Below are 17,407 nucleotides of genomic sequence, written 5' to 3'. Positions count from 1 at the left end.
CTTAAAGGGGGTTAGGGAGCTGCTGTGCTTTACATCTAAATGATGTCCGTACCATAAAAGTAGGGTTTCCTGTGATGTATATCTATCTTGTCAGCAGGTCTTTTTTATGTTTTGGTGGAAGTTAAGATCCCTTGAGCTGGTGTTAAGGATAGAATTAGCTTTGCAGATATTCAGAATGTTGCATAGGACTGGATCATTTGTGGCTCTGTAGGCTAGACAGAGTTTACCTCTCAAAATTCGGTAGGAAACAGAAAAGGGAAAAAGCACTTTAAAGCAGTCTGGGTTGCTTAAGGAAGTCATTCCTTTGATTACCTTAGTGAGAAAATATTGTGGTCTCTCAATCAGGGTCATATATTTAGACAGGTACAAACTAAAGGGTCCATTATACTCTACTATGGACCTGATGAGGGAGGACTAGAGAGGGATGATAACTTCTTTAGATTTGGAAGAAACACCCCTGGACATTAGTCTGGCAAGGTAAATGGATTTCCTAACAGTAGTGGATACATGGTAATCAAAGGATAATTCATTCATGAAAGTGCCCAAGTCGCTAATGGATGCGACATTGTTTGAAGGGGTATCATCTATGTGGTTGGTGCATGGGTGCCCAGTTTTGCTTATGGACATAATGTTGCATTTCTTGGAATTTAGTTTTAGGCCATGGTCCAGGCATCACTTACAGGTACATGTTAGTCTCTCCTGAAGAATCTCAAAGTCATCTACAAACTTGATCAGTCACAGACCCTTAATGTCAGTCTTGACACCAGAGAAGTAAATAGCAAAGAGAAGTGGTCCTAAGATTGATCCCTTGGAAACAGCCCTGGTAGCTTTTTTAAGTGAACATACCCCCCACACTAATAGATTGGGTTCAGTCAGCTAGCCAGTTTGCTATCCAGAAGGAAAATATGAGTTCACATTTAGTTTGATTAGCTTATCAATAATGCCAAAATGTGGGATGGTATCAGTGGTCTTGCCTAAGTCCTGGTAGGCTGTATGAACTGTTTTACCCAAGTCTAATGCATCAGCGATATGTTCAAAGAAGCCTACCAGGTTCAGGACTAAGGATTTGCCATTAACAAAACCAAACCTGCTTGGTTCCAGGGCTTATAGGCTACTTATGTCCTTGTACACAAGTCCCATAATGATGCATTTTCAGATACGGCTCATGAGGCTTATAGTGCTATATTTTTTTGCATCAATTATGGAATCCCCTTTGTTGAGCAGAATGACTACTGCTGTTCTCCATTTCTCTGCCACAGATCCAGTGGAGAGGATGAAATTGAAATAGCTTAGTAGTGAGTGTACCAGACAGAGTCTGGTGATGAGGGGAAGGTAGCCTGGCATGTTATCAGGACCCATGGAGCAAGTGTTTCTGGCCTTACACAGAGCATTCAGAATGTCTCAGAGGTGATCACAGGGGGTAGTGTGGGGGTGCTAATAAGATGGCGAAAGTTGCAGCTTAATTTTTCCACTTTTAGTCAACTTTTCTCTTATTCTAAGTTCCTTCAGTTTGCCTATTAGCCTTTTATGAGGGATTGGTTCAAAAATATTAATAGGGCTGAGTATAAACATAAACTTGGTTTTCTTTGCAGTTTTCTTCATATTCAGAGCAAAAAAATATGAATCAGGTTGGGCTAACATGACCAGTTTTCCACAAATCCATGTTAGCATTTATCCTGCAGTTCTTCTCCAGAAACCAAGCAGCCTTTCTTTAGTAAGTTTCTTCATGATTTCATGGTTACTGATATCACACTTATGGGTATGTAGTTTCCTAGATTAGTTTTAGTTGCCCAGTTGTAAACTTGACATACTCTGACCTCCAATAGTCCTCTAAAACCTCACTGTTACTCCCTAACTTGATAAAGAGTTCTGTTAGAGGATTGGTCTGTAAGCATACCTGACAGATTCTTTAGGAAGCTGGGGGGAGGGGGGTATAAGGACCCTGTACCTTGTCTTCTTTCAACTCTTTCAGTTTTCTTTCTACAGCACCTCTTGGCATATGCTGCATGTGAGATGTTTTTCCTGTTTCCTCCTTCCTGTCCTTTGTATTGTAAAGATGGAAATGAATAATTAATTGAGAATTTCTTACTTTCTTACTTTCCTAATGCTCACTGCACTCCTTCCTCTCAGTAATCAGTCATTATAATTTTGCCTTGACCTTCCATCTTTTTCTGTCTAGACAATATTTTCCTCCCTGTTTCAGTGTTTACTACCTTTGCAGTCATTTTTGGATATATGACAACTCCACAAAACCAGAAGCATTGCATCCAATAGCATAAAAAAGAAAATTGCAGACACGTACAAATCCAGTCTAACTGAAAAAGTGACAAAAGACATTTTAGAAGGGTGCCAAAATCTTGCACCCCATATCTCTCACTGAAAATATAGATCTATGATTGCACAACCACTGAAGATGAAGAAATATCCTAGTTATGAAAAATTCTTCCACTATTCTGCTATAGCTATTAGCTGCAGAAACAGTATAACTTAAAGCTATTAGCTGCAGAAACTGTATATTTGAAAGCTATTAGCGGCAGAAATAGTATAACTGAAAGCTATTAGCTGCAGAAACTGTATACTTGAACTGTACATATAGTTCAAAAAGCTAAAAAAAAAAAATCCAGTCACTCACTCCAAATCTTGACCCCACACATCAAACATAATTAGATTGAAAAGTATAGATATTAGCAGTTGCAATATGTGCAGTAAGGGTGACCATACTGAGATCTTCATAGAAAGACATGACCCAGACGTCATGCATTTCTTTAATTAAGGTTTAAATAATTTATTTCTAGGTTTAAATAATTTATTCCCAGCTGTAAGGTCAGTATCCCTAGTTATAGTTTTTTTTCAGACAGGATAAATTCCATGAAACAACTGGGGTACTTGTCATATCTATTAAAGATAGCATCAAATATTCCATGCTTAACAATAAATACTCCCTGAATACAAGTACAGATGTAGTTACTATTATACCTCTTATGTTCTAACCAAAACATTGAACTTCCAGCCAGGTTTCACTAATCCATTAAACTTGGCACCATCCGTATGTGTTCCATTTTACTTTTTTTCAAAGTTGGGTTTGAAACATCAAAGCGAATATCAAAAACATAAATTTACATTAATTGGATATTATAATTGTTAGCCTATTGGAATATGATTATTAGTGAGTATGTTTTAATATTCCTGCATTAATCAATCATGGTCTTGCATTATGTTTTAAAATATATGAAATAAACATATTTCTTGGAAAGCTGCAGCTCCTGACCTTTTCAACCCAATGCCTGTGTATCAGGAGTGTGCTTAGAAAGTGGAAAAAGCCATAGGTAAGTACTGAGCTAACTGTCCTTGTTGGCTATTTTAAGTCTGACCAATTTCTCTTCCAATGATGAAAATCACATTCTGTACCTTCTGTCTGTGAGGTAAATGCCTTAATCATTACTCCAAACCCCAACCCAAGCTTCACAGAGACATGTTTTAGAGCAGATTTGGGAACCTAGTATGTAAAAATAAATAAAAAAAAAAATCAAAAATAACAATGTTTTTGTATATGTTTCAGACAACTCAGAAAACTACATGCTATTTATAATCAATGTCATTAGATTTCCAAAAAGTATCAGTTCAGCAGCTGTAAATTTCCAAAAAGTACTGCATGTTCACTTCTGTGTATATAATCCATGGCAGTTGTTTCATTTGCTGACCTTCCTCCCTTTCTTACTTGCCTCAGGACTTAGGTTTGATAACCAGTGCTTGAGTTCCCTTCATGCATCAGGATTTAAGTTGCTTACTTTATTCTAATTTGATTAATTGATTGATTGATTGATTGATTAATGCATCTGGATTTAAGTTGCCGGATTGATCGTGATTTGATTTGATTTACTTTGATTTGATCTGACTGATTAATTGATTGCTTGATTTAGTATAGTGTGGAAGATGATTAAGCTGGTGATTTTTGTGAGTAACTGATTTTTTATTAAACTACTTTTAACTATAGCTTGGTGTGTTGTCTCATTCTTCCATCTGATTTTGCTTTGCCTCAGTGCCATAATAAAAACACAGCACAACTGGTCCCAAAAAAAAAAAAAAAAAAAAAAAATCACTGAATATCTTGGAAAACATACTAGCATATATAATGTAAAGTACCGATACTGAAGTCCTTGCTTAGGAATATCAGTTTTGATATTTCTCACTCAGCATTTGAACAATTGTCCACCCTAACCCAGTTGCTTACTATTCCTACTCATATGAGTAAGAGGACAGGAAACACCAATGTTACTGACCGGGTCCTTTCTTCTCCCCCTACTGACATAGCTGCCTTTGGTCTTTTAATAGAGTCTCTTAGCAACCACCAAATCATATCAACTATCGGGTGTATTGACTAACGATACCCACTCATAAAGAGAATGGAATTAAACGTTTCAAAAAACAAACAAACAAATAAATAAACACACAAAGAAACAAACAAATAAAGCCATGGCAGACCACCCACTTAATGCAATCCTTTAACTGGTTGATCCTTGATAGCTTCCATCTCTTCATGGTAATCTTAATTATTTTAGTAAAAATATACATATTGGGGGGTGGAGCCCGAATGGCTAACTGAAAGCAGTAGTATTTTAGAGCTCCATATATCTAGCTAAATAAGACAGGAAAAATATTCTTTTTTTTTCTTCAAAGTATAAAACTTATAGATAAAGGACTAATTAATTAGAAACGTTGGTGAAGTTTTATAAATAATTTCCTGTCAAAAAGCTTGGAGATATATTCACTTGTTAAAATGAGCAACTCAAAGAATTCTCACCAGGATGCTGCCTTAAAAAAGAAACTACAACAGATGGCATCTACCCTGCAGGAGTTGTCTTTGAAGATGGATGATTTTAGAGAGAACCTGGAAAATCTTAAAACAAGCAGTCAAAAACAGGCTGACACCCTCAAGGAAATGCTACAACAACACCAGACAAAGGATAACAGGAATAGAGGTTTCTCTAAATGACTTTGAAAGCAGACTTAAGGAAAAGGAAACACAGAAAGAACTGCTTCTTAAACAAAACACTTGGTTGGTTAATAAAGCAGATGACTTGGAAAATAGAGAGAGGAGAAATAACATTAGGATTTTCAGATTACCTGAAAACACAGAAGGTGAGGATATTATTTCATTTTTATCAAACTGGATCCCTGACTTTTTAAATTTAAAAGAAGGACTTTCCTTTGGCATTGAAAGGGCACAAAGAGCTCTTGGGAAACCTGCCACTAACTCAAACTTTCCTCCTAGGCCAGTAATTATCACATTTCCGTCATACTTGGACAAGGAACTGATTTTAAGATTTGCTTGGAGGAAGGCACCTCTAAAATATAAACAGAGCCTGATAAGACTTGATAACGACTAATCATCTAGAATAATGGAACAAAGGAAAAAAGTGTGGCCAATGATAAAGTTTCTGAAACAAAATAACATCAAGGCACAACTTGCATATCCAGCTAAGATAAGAATACTGTATGCCAACGAGATGAGAACTTTTATTGACTTAGTGGGAGCCTCTTCATTTATTAAAACTAATAATGTGATTATTTTACCAGAAGGTATGAATTGGATGTCACCTTTTCTCAAGACAACAAAAGAAACAAATGTCTGCACAGATGTCAAAAAGAAGAAGCAAAAGACTGATACTGTTACAGCCAAATCTCTCAAAGCATCTGCTATGATATGAATTGTTTTAACATTACTTCAAAGGACCAATTTTACTGCTTGGAATTTTAAAACAAAGGTAACTAACTACTGGAATCTTTATTTATATTTTTTTGAAAATAGATGACACATGAGAGTTTTCACATTACCTCAGGTATGTAAAACAGTATTTTTCTTTCACAGAAGGAGGGTTATATAGCACATAAAATATTTATACTGTAAATCAACATACATAGTATATGTGTATTTTCTCTTAATTTTCTCTTTTCTTTCTCTCTTCTCTCTTTTCTCATTATTTATTTTAACTGCATCTTGTCTCCCTTTCTAAATTCTCTCCTATTTACTATACTAATATAGTCTGTATATATTTAATAACTCACTATCTATACATAGATAAATAATAGCCTAAAATAATCTAGTTTTAAGGTAAACTAATTGGAAGAGTGAACTTAATTAATTATTACAATATTTATTAGATTAATGATAGTCAATGTTATGCTTAATGGGATTGGGGACATGTTCGTGATTAACTCTGAAATGTTCCATTCATGTACATATGTCCTTTGAATTATTTCCTTTTAGTATTAACAAATACATAAAAAAAAAAGGAGGGGAAATGAATGTACTGTTGGTTAAGAGAAGTGAAGCTTTCTTCACATTCTATTTGCATTGCCATAGCAGCAGTAAACAATTGCTGCACTTTCTAAGGACACTCTGAATCTGCGAAGTGCATTTAGCCTCACAGATAACAAATAATAAGAAAAAGTAATGTTGTTTAGTTATTAAAATGAAAAACAACCTAAACAAGGTAAAATAAATACATAATAGGATTATTTGTAATTATACAACAACCCCCCATTAATATTCTAAAACATGCACGCTGATTGGTCAGCATGCACATTGTAAATCAGAGTTATACTAATGGAAAAAGGTCCGGTTGCCTGGACTTTTTCCATTAGTATAACTCTTTTTTTAAAGCAATGGAGAACGCAAGATCTCTGTTGCTTTTTACACACTGTCTCGCTATGTTAAACGAGTTTAACATAGTGAGACAGCTTTAAAAAAAGTAATGGAGATCTTCCTATCTCCGTTGCTTTTTTTAAAGGTGTCTCGCTATTATAAATGGGTTTAACATAGCGAGACAGCTTTAAAAAAAGCAAAGGAGATTCTCCGTTATTTTTTTTAAAGCTGTCTCGCTATGTTAAACTCCTTTAACATAGCGAGACACTTTGTAAAAAGCAACGGAGATCTTGCTTTCTCTATTGCTTTTGCCCACAGCTTTGATGTACTGCGTAAGCATACGCATGCGCAGTACATCAGAACTGCCGCAGAATACCAGACAGCTGCGGAAGGGCAGCAAAGAGGCATTATACAATGCCATTATTTAAGAAAAGTAATTTTTTTCCCCCTTAAATAATGTCATTGTATAATAGCAGTAACCCACTTCTGGATGTGGGTAATGCTGGATTTACCCATGGTTGTCTTTGTTTGGCCACTTGGGCTTCGCCCTCATGACCAAACCACACCAACCATGGGTAAATCCAGCATTACCCACACCCAGGCGTGGGTTATTGCTATATTTTATGATTTATCCTCATAAGATTACATATTCCTGGAAACACAACTGAAATGTTCCCAAACTACATGTGTACTGAAATGTAGCTGCTTGATTAAAACGTATTACTCACTGTAACATGCTGATTTCACAAGCTGTCTGCACTGTAAAAGTTACATTTTATATGTTACTTGAAATTGTCAGTCTCTAGAGCATATGAAAAGATACATATTACTTTTTGCAACATGTTATCTTTGCAGTTACCTCACATTCTGTACAAACTCACTTGGTAACTAATGATCATTTAAAATATCAGTTTAAATATTAAATGTGCCCTTGAAATGCTCTTGACATTTTGACAAAATATAATCTGAACTGTAAAATGAATGACTTGAAAGAAGTGAAGCAATGCATAGATTTCAAAGACAGTTCTTGACACTACAGTAAAAGTAAAAATATATATTCACAAGGAAGTATTGAAATGTTTAGTCTTCCAGTTAAAATAACTTACTGTCAACATTTTGCAATATCAGAAAGTTTGAAGAGCTAGGAAATTACTATTCTTTGTCTTTATAATGATTATTAGACAGATGTTTGACTCTGCTTAGTTTAATGACTTGTGACATATGTTCATGAGGAAAAGGGGACTCAATTACTCACATTGGACTACACATTCCTGGAAACTCAACTGAAATGTCCCCAAGTTACTTGTGAATTTAAATGAAACTCTGATTAATAAGCATATTTTACTTTAACAACCTGAATCCATAAGCTATCTGCTCTATATATGCTACATTATATATGTCACTTGCATATGACAGCCTCTAGACCACACGAAAAAATAACATATTATTTTTGCAACATGCTATATTTGCACTAATCATACACTCTAAACTAACTCAATTGGCAACTGACAAGTTATTTATTTGAAACATCAGTCTAAATATTAATTGTGCCTTTGAAATATTGTTGCCAGTTTGACAAAACAAAACCTGAATTGAAAAAGGAATGATTTGAAGAAGTGAAGTATTGTACATATTTCAAAGACAGCTACTGACACTACAGTATAAGTAGAAATGTATACATGCAAGGAAAAATTGAAATGCTTTATACTTTTAGTTAAAATAGCTTATTGTTAACTTTTTGCTTTATCAGAAAATTTAAAGAGTTAGGAAATTATTTCTAATTTGTCTTTATAATGTTTACTAAAGTGATGTTAGTCACTGACTTGTTTAATGGATAGAGAGTCATGTACAAGACGGACTACTGAATGTTATTTCTGTTTACCTATGTTTGCTGATTTTCCTTTATTAGTACTGATTTAAAACAAGGGAATGAAAGGGAAGGAAAATCTCTGTTTTTGGTCAAGGGAGGAGAGGCTTAAGAGTATTCTAACTGTCTCGAGAACTCTCTAAGATGCTCTAAATACTATTTGATTAATACTTACCTAAGGTAAGTCTTGATTACCATATAGGTACCTTGAGATTCATTCTAGACCTGGTGTGATTACCCATTCTGGAAGCAGGAGGTGCCCTATGCAGGATGGGAATGGTCAGGGTGATCTTAGTTCATTCTTAGACTCTGCTTTGTAAATCTATAAATATGTAAAAGCACTGCACACTAGAATGTAGGGTGCCTCTACTCTGAGTCAGGATACCACTGATAAGCCATGTCTTTTCATAAGTGTAACTTGAAGTTGGTGAGCTGAAGAGTGGGAAAGTAAAGGAAGACAGTACACCTACAGTAAATTCATATTTAATTGGTAATCACTCTTTGTCTTCTGTAGAGTCCTTTTAGTCAAATTATTTTAGTAATAATCTATCTGTTTTGGTTTATTTAGTGTTTGCTCCTCTGTTGCATTTAATTTACCAAAAATGACATAGCTGACATGTTTGGGATCTCTTAAGGGTAACTAAATATTGGATATTTTCTAAGTCAACATAATAATTGTGAAAAACAGAAGCGGTGAACCAGCCACTTAGGACAAATCAGTGAAATGCTCCTGCAATCTCAGCCGTTGGTACTGGCTATAATAAGTCACCAAACTGTTGGTCTGAGCAAACCAAAAAACATATACAGAACTGCCACCCCTGTGCTGACATAAAACGATGACTCTTCGTTGTAAAAATAGATGTCCTTTTAATCAAAACCAGAAACAGGAACAAAAAAGAGAAATAAGCGCTTTCACGCGGTGCAACCGCGCTTCTTCAGATTTCATTAAAACATAGCAGAGACTCAACTTATATTCCGCACTGGGCGGGAACTTGCATCAATTAGTAAAACCATTTAATCAATTAAAAACTTGTTGCTAAGCAACTATTGCATAGATTGTACATCAAACATTATACACATATAGGCATAAGACACTTCGACACACATATAATCAAAAAATATGATATGTTCTTATAAGAACTGAAACTATACACAAAACCATTCCATGAAAACATTGATGGGATATCCCATTCACAAACATTAAAGCAATAAACTCAAAACATGCCTGTTAAAAAACTTTTTCAAAATCAAATTATGTAGAACAGACGAACCATAATGTTGGTCATTTTGTTAAAGACAATCAGAACACTTTATCGCATGTATCCATTAAGACTATACCTAGTTCATGGATCTAAAAAATATAAGTTTGCATCCTTTGGTAAACCACACTTAAAGCATAGCAAATCTTGGGCTTCTTATGTAAACCGCCAACAGCGTTAAAATATAGATCCCACTTAGGCAATTGCGATCATCATAAACAAAAACAAAAGCAAAAACAAAAACAAAACGCTAAAATAGCGAAAAACAGGTATACTAACCATATATCTGTGCATGAACTCTCCTTGAGCACACATAAATGAAGTTGGTGAGCTGAAGAGTGGGAAAGTAAAGGAAGACAGTACACCTACAGTAAATTCATATTTAATTGGTAATCACTCTTTGTCTTCTGTAGAGTCCTTTTAGTCAAATTATTTTAGTAATAATCTATCTGTTTTGGTTTATTTAGTGTTTGCTCCTCTGTTGCATTTAATTTACCAAAAATGACATAGCTGACATGTTTGGGATCTCTTAAGGGTAACTAAATATTGGATATTTTCTAAGTCAACATAATAATTGCTTATACTACTAACATTCCATCCTGATATATAAAATACTATAGAACAATAATAGAACAATATAGAATTTCATATCTCTTTTAAGAAAATTCTCCATATAATAATTTAACATATGGAGCTCAGTTGATATTGTTTATTTATTTGTTTTACATTTGTTGACCGGGCTAGTCTAGCTGGATATGTATCCATTTTCAGTAGAGGCCCGGAGAGAAAAGCTTCGATATAGGCAATAGCAACATAAGAATATATTATATGCAACAGTAACATAAAAGACAATACACTATTTTAGATCAGAGATACTAACTTATACAGAGTAGCTTAGTAAAACTTGTGATAACATTTGATACAGTACATCATTTTATTTGTTGGTTAAAGGTATGAGTGATAATCCAATAGATCTATCTTTATCTATTGGATTAGGAATGACTTTCATTCCATGTTTAATGGGAAATTCATATTTACTTGTATTTGATACTTTAGAATTAATGTTTTATAGAAGTACTTTTTTAAAACCTGACCAGAATTTTACCCTACTTATATTTAAAGAAAAACATTAAATTACACTCCCAAGTTTACACACATAAAAATAACATCCAATGTTATCAGAGAAAATGGTATAACTACTATAATCAAAATTAAAAAAAGAAGCAAAAAGTTTCTTCCAACAATAACTTGAAATGGATTTAGCATTCTTATCATTGTCGAGTGGCCTCCGAAAGACATGCATGAATGGGTGTGCCTTCGCTGAAGTTTGGGCATCAGGCTGGCAACTCAGCACAAAAAAAAAAAATCTACTGCCAATCATTAGCAGACTGGAGTTTCGCTGTGGCAAACCCCTACTGGGAAAAGCCGAAAAGACAAACATCATTAAATACTAATGGCTTAAATAATGCAAATAAAATATCAAACTTACTAAAATATTTAAATCTAAATAAGGCACAAGTAGTATTTCTTCAGGAAATGCATTTTAAGACTAATGATAGCTTTATTTGGAACCCTAAGGACTATACAGTCTTGGCTCAATCCTCCTATAGAACAAAGACAAAAGGATTATCAATTCTCTAGAAGAAAAACATAATCACTCCAAAAGTTATTTATAAATATGAATACAAAGAAGGTCTACTAGCATTTGTTATAATTAAATTTAATAACAGAATATGGACCTTAGCTAATTTATATTGGTTCCCAGGAATTGAAGCAGGAACGGTTAAAAAACACCTAGATTTTATTTCCAACAATTATAAAGAAAATCTTATACTGGGAGGGGACTTTAATTATACCTTAGAAGCTTCTGAAACCACTAAGAAGTCTTTTCGCACAGCAACTATTTCAAAATCCTTACAAAAATGGATTGAGTCATTTCATTTAATTGACACTTTTAAAGTAAAAGATGATAAATCCTTATTATTTTCCCATAAAGACCATTGATTTGGAACACAAACCAGAATAGACAAATTATTCATAGTTTAAGATTTGCAAACAAAAATACTCAACTTCTCAATAGTTCCATGCCCCTTCTCAGATCATGACTCTCTGATAATAAAGCTCCAAACAGACTTTAAACCTTTAATCGTCTCAACTAGAATTTCATCATATATCAAGAAAATTAAAGAATTCAGACCCTGGATGTTGTCAGAACTACAATTATTTCTTGAAATTAATAATACAACAGAAATCAGTAGAGTCATGGATTAGGACTCATTAAAAAAGCATATTTATTTGGTAAGACCATTAGCTGGTACAAAAACAAAGTCAGAGAGTGAGAATCTGAATCATAAATCTTTACAACCAGACTCTTGACAGCAAAATCTAAAAAAAAATCAGAATTGTCCAGAACTCAAAAAGAAATAGAGGAATTAAATAAAAAAAAATAATGAAATCCTAACACACAAAACTTGTCTAGCCTTGGAAAAATTAAAAATAAACTCATTAGCCACCTCCCCAGATATCTACATAACTTATCTACAAGAATTAAAATACAATCTAAAGCAAATAACATGAAAAGAAAGGGAAAAAGTATCAGATATAGGAGACATCCTTGAAGCATTTCGGTTCCATTATATGGAGCACTTCAAAACAGAAGATTTAGATACCAACCAAATAAACTTAGATACAAACCTTATCAATATAAAAAAATCCCGAAAAATTAAAACTAGACCTACAAAAACCTATATCCTACAAAGAAATTGTTGACAAGATAAAAGAAAGTAAATCTAACAAAGCTCCAGGGATAGATGGTATAATTACAGAAATTTACAAACTCTTCCCTTCAACAGTAATCTCCCTTTTTCATAAAACTTTGCTAGAAGTCCAGTCAGAAGCAAAAATACCACCCTCATGGAAATATTCTCTCATAACATCAATTCTAAAAGATAATAAACCATCAGACCTTTGCACCTCGTACATTACCGAATAGTGATTACAAAATATTCATGCCAATACTAGCTAACAGAATGAAAATCCCACTTTCAAAGACAATTAATAATGATCAAACTGGATTTTTATATAACAGGCACACACATGATAATATTAAAAGGATGCTTACTCTTATAGATTATGTGAATAAAGAAGATAGAGAAACACTTGTAATCGGATTAGACATAGAAAAAGCCTTTTATTCCCTCAACTGGGAATATCTATTTAAAATTTTAGCATTATTTGAATTTCCTCCTCTCATCTTATTACTAAAAAAATATATATTAATAACTTAGCCTACATTAGATTAGGTCCTTTTACCTCAGAATCTATCCATATAACAAAAGGTACTAAACAAGGATGTCCCCTTTCTCCTATTTTATTTGCTTTGGCTATAGAAATACTTGCAGAAATAATACGCAATAATCCAAGAATAAAAGGAATAGAAGTCTATGACCAGTACATATCTAAAATAATGCTTTTTGCTGATATTTTATTAACCCTATCAAACTCCAGAGAGTCATTAGGAGAGGTAGAATAAGTAATGGAGACATATTATAAGATTTCAGGTCTACACTTTAATAGATCAAAATCAAAATTTCTATTTTTAAATAAGAAAAAAGAACTACAAGTTACAGATAAATCCATCATAGGAAAACAAGAACTTATGCTAAATTATTTAGGAATAGTGTTATGCAAAAATATAAACGAAACAATATTAATAAATTATAAAAACATTATTGAAACAATAAATATATATATATATATATATATATATATATATATATATATATATATATATATAAAAGAGGAACTAAATTATATTAACTTTTGAAGACAGATTGCAATTAATAAAAATGGTCTTATTGCCAAAAATACTATATGTAGCATTAGCAATACAGTTAATTCCTGAAAGATGCATTCTTAAAGAAACAAACACATGTTTAATAAAATTTTTATGGTATCCCAAAAAGAATAGAGTTGCTCTAACTCATCATATTAGACCTTGGAAACAAGGAGGATTGAACTTCCCAGAAATAGAAACATATATAAAAGCATCTGTGCTTAAAACTACAATAGCCCGGATAAACCCAAATTATTTTGCCAACTGGAAAGAATTAACAATGGCTATATTAACAAATGAATTTAATCTGTTAAAAAACGTTTTAATAGTAGACAAATCAAACAAACCCTGGTACATACTATGCATAAGTATACAATATAACAAAACCTTCTAAAACAATACTGATTAATCATTACATCAGTTCATTTAGGAAACTTATCAATGCAAACATAGATCTAAAACTTTGGTTTGATCTTTTAACCCCATTTACCATCACTAAGAACTTTCTTCACAAAATATAGAGGGAAACAATAACCTCCTGTGAACAAAATGGATTCTTATGCTGGTTTCAATGTGTAAATAAATTAAATGTTTAGATATACATATGATAAAAACTGCTTACAATATTCCAACACAGGACTGGTTAACCTTACAAAGCATTCTAATGTACACTCAAGATTTATGCAGATTAATTAATAATTTCTCATTTAAAGATATTCCAAATCAAATAAGTTTTCTGTATGAATTTATAAATAATAGTTGTAAAAAGAAAAATTCCATTTCAAATCTATATAAAGAGTTAATAACATATAAAACAATTCCCAAACCATCATGCTGGCAGTTCTTGACAAAAGGTCAGTCATTGCAGTTAACAGAAGAAATTAAAACTAACATCTTACTATCAGTTAATTACACCTCTAACATACAGAACTGGAAAATATTTAACTGGAAATACTTACATAGAGCATTTTTAACACCAGATAGAATTAAAAAGATCAGTACTACTACAAATGTTTTTTGCTGGAGGTGAGAAAAGTCAAATAAAGCAGACTGGATTCATATTTTTTTAAGAATGTAATAAAATTAAATCATATTGGAATGGAATTAATCATTTTTTACAAGCCTTATTTATTGAATCCTTTACCTTAACTAAAGTATTGATAATTCTAAATGTAAATGAAGGTCCCTACCTGAATAAGATAAATATGTATTTCTTATGGACGGTACTTGCTATATCTAGGAAATGCGTAACCAGAAGGTGGAATTCAAATACACCCCCAACCTTGGAAGAATTCTACACTTTACTAAAGACAATTACATTGATGGAAATAAAAATCAACGAACTACAAATCTATCCCAGGCCACTGGTAAATAATCCTTGGAAGAAAATTATATCTTTGTTGGACACTCTGCAATAATTAATATTGTATCTCTGATAACTGATCTGTTAATTCTATATTTAATAACATACAGTGCATATAATTGAAAGTCAGGCTATTGTAAATATTGTATATAGTTGTTTAAAATTATATTTAAAATATTATGTAAATGTTATTTTAATTGAAAATAAAAAAATATTTAAGGGGAAAAAAAAAAATATATATATATATATATATATATATATATATATATATATATTCTCACATGCTGCTCGAATGCCAACTCCAGCCTCAACAGAAGCTCCGATGATGTCACTCCGTCGTTCTTCATCCATCCCTGCGTGCTTACTGCCAGGCAGCATAGTATCACGTGGCCAAGTAAAGATATTACCAACAGCAAAGTCCTGTCGATCCCTCTTTAGTTTTCTTAGTTTAATTTGTAACAATTTGCGTTTGTACGTATTCACATTATCTATAGTCTCTGACAGCACCCATTGCCACATTTGGAAGCGGTTACAGCAGCTACACAAGCCCTGGTTTTTCCACTTCCTATGAGGGACAATTCGCTGAACCGGAGAGCGCCTCAGGGGTCAGGTTTTCAACCCAGGGGCAGGAGCAACACACGTCACAAAAGAAAATTCAAAGAAGTGAAGGAGAATACGTACACAATAAAGAAAGCATTCCAGAATGTAAGACATTAATAACTAATCTTTCTAAACGTACTTTAACTAATTCTGAGATTAATGTACTTTCTAAGGGTCTGTCCTTCATACCCACTAGTGATATGAATATAACAGATTTGATTTTTGACATTAAGATGTTCACAAGGAATCTGATGCTTAAATATATGTTTCATCAGAATCAAGTAAGTAATAGTAATGATGTCAGTCATGTCTTTAATAGACCCAATGTATGTCCCCAAACAGACAGCACTGATTAATGCGTTTGAACAAATAGTGATAGATGATATATATAGAGTACATAATAGCAAATTGAATAAGAACAAGTGGCATAATCTCAGTAGGAGTGAATCAGAAGCTCTACATGATCTTGAAAAAGATGATGACCTGGTTATTAGACCTGCAGATAAGGGTGGGCGTATAGTTGTCCTAGACACTGAGTTATATGAAAATTTGATGTATGAGATGTTAGGCAACACTGATTTTTACAAGAAAATTAATTACAGTGAGGTGAAAGGAATGGTAGAATCAGTTAATAATTATATTAAACATTTACATCATGCACAGATGATTACCAAGGAGCTATGTGACTATTTCTTTAATATTAAATATACCATTCCGTATATAAAAGGCTTGCCTAAAGTGCATAAGAACCCCAATAGACCACCCATGAGGCCTATTGTCTCGAGTGGTGGATGGTGCACAGAAGCAATATCAATATATTTGGATAAGAAGCTTAGAACAATAGTGGATAGCTCTGAAGTTATTCTTAAGGATACAGAGCAGTTTTTGCATGACCTTTTTGCTTTTATGAAGAAGGATATAACTAGTTCTGGCATTATCTTGGTGACGCTTGATGTTGTGTCACTATTTACTGTAATTCCCAATACAGTGGGTTTGGGGTTATTACACGAATTAATGAATGATGTTAATATATATAACAGTCAACAAAAGAGCCAGCAAGTGTTGGTAATACCCATATCAAGAAATAACATTTATTGACCAGAGGGAGAAATCTCCCCTGCTGAAATACTGCTATAAGGTTACAAACAAGCAGTACATTCCAAAAATATTAATTCAAACCGGTTTCGGCTCCACTGAGCCTTCTTCAGTGAAATACAAAATGGAAAAACAGAATATCACAGTGCACACATATATATAAGGATTGATTCCAACCCATTATCCAATCCAAACAAAGAATTCATAATTGGTCATTAAGACCAGGTGCAAACAGAGCTCCAAGTTTAATAATCCATTTTTTCTCCTTAGAGCTAAGCAATTCCTGCCAGAACTGTTTGTCACTACATTTCCCTCTAATACAGTCAATGACCACAAATTTGTATGAAGCAGATACATGTTGCAAACAATGTTTATATAAGGCATTGCTAGTACGTTTCTTTTTGATGTCACTCAAATGCTCACAAATTCTAAGACGGAAAGCTCGAGAAGTCTTTCCAACATAGAAAGCAGAACACGTGCAGGTCACCAAATAGATGACCCACTCAGTGTTGCAATTAGCCCAAAACTTTATATCAAAAACTTGTGAGACATTTTTACTAGTAAATTCATAAGTACGTGAAACACGAATACAAAATGAACAATGCCCACAGGGAATGCATCCAACAATAGGTTTCCCTAAAATGGACAGCTGAGTTGGTTCAGAAAAACCAACGCCCACTCTCTTGTAATGGCTCAACTTTGAACCAATGGTTTGTCCCCTCTTGAATGAGAAAGAACAGTA

The sequence above is a fragment of the Protopterus annectens genome, chromosome 16.part0, assembly GCF_019279795.1.
Source record: "Protopterus annectens isolate FY-2018-M chromosome 16.part0, PAN1.0, whole genome shotgun sequence".
Classification (NCBI taxonomy): Eukaryota; Metazoa; Chordata; order Ceratodontiformes; family Protopteridae; genus Protopterus; species Protopterus annectens.
Note: the sequence above shows the minus strand (reverse complement) of the source record.